This window comes from Hipposideros armiger, unplaced genomic scaffold (assembly GCF_001890085.2).
Source record: "Hipposideros armiger isolate ML-2016 unplaced genomic scaffold, ASM189008v1 scaffold_183, whole genome shotgun sequence".
Taxonomy (NCBI): Eukaryota; Metazoa; Chordata; class Mammalia; order Chiroptera; family Hipposideridae; genus Hipposideros; species Hipposideros armiger.
The window spans coordinates 1,837,497-1,838,364 of record NW_017731533.1 but is presented as its reverse complement, the minus strand read 5'-3'; positions in this window follow the sequence as shown (position 1 = coordinate 1,838,364).

The following is an 868-nucleotide window of genomic DNA, read 5'->3' as shown; positions in this document are numbered from 1 at the left end:
CGTACATGGGGAAGATGCAGCTGAACTGTTTGGTCAAACCAAAGGATAGTGGAACATGAGTCACCAAACAAGGACTTGCTAGGGTAGAGGTAAAACCAAAGCCAGGAATGAGCCTAAAACCTGATACTGGGATTAAACAAATCCTTGAGGGTAACTGGATGTAATGATCAATATGGAGATTTAAGCATCAGAACTATGCCTTGAAACTAGCCCAAGATCAAGGATTCAGGGTGCATTAGTGGGGTATTGAAGGGCTCCAACTATTTTTAAAACAATGGGCCAAAGTCTCATCTGGATTTAAATGGCCCTGAGTCCTGTGGCATGTGTATGAATCACTTTGTAAGGTGTTACAATATCTCTTTGTGACTGTCACTAAATTGGGACTTCACTGTCCGATCCACCAAAATGGGACTTAACATGTGTGTTCCTAAAAATCCTAGTATTCATGGGTTGTTTTCTTTTTCCAGCTAATGGTCCCGTTTTCACAGGAAAAACCATAGATCTTAGCAAAGAAAAGTTTATAAAGAAAATGGGCAAAGGGAAGATGCATGATGATTAAGTCAGCCTAAAGGATACAGCATCTGAAAGAAAAAAAAGACAATAATGGACCCATTAAAGTTACACTGTGGCAACAGTCAGAATGTGTACTCTGGCAGCAGATACTCCTTAATGTAGAGATTTCTTTAATGTAGGCTATTAACCATGACTGCCACCTTAGGCCTTTGTTCTCCTTTGTAAGAAACTTTTAATCAGAGCAGGAGCAACATTTCCTACCTCTCATGGGTGATCAATACTCCCACCTGTGCCAAGAGGCCATCAGCCAGAGCCAGCATTTGTGCCAGTCTCGCCAACACTCGAAAGGAAAGTT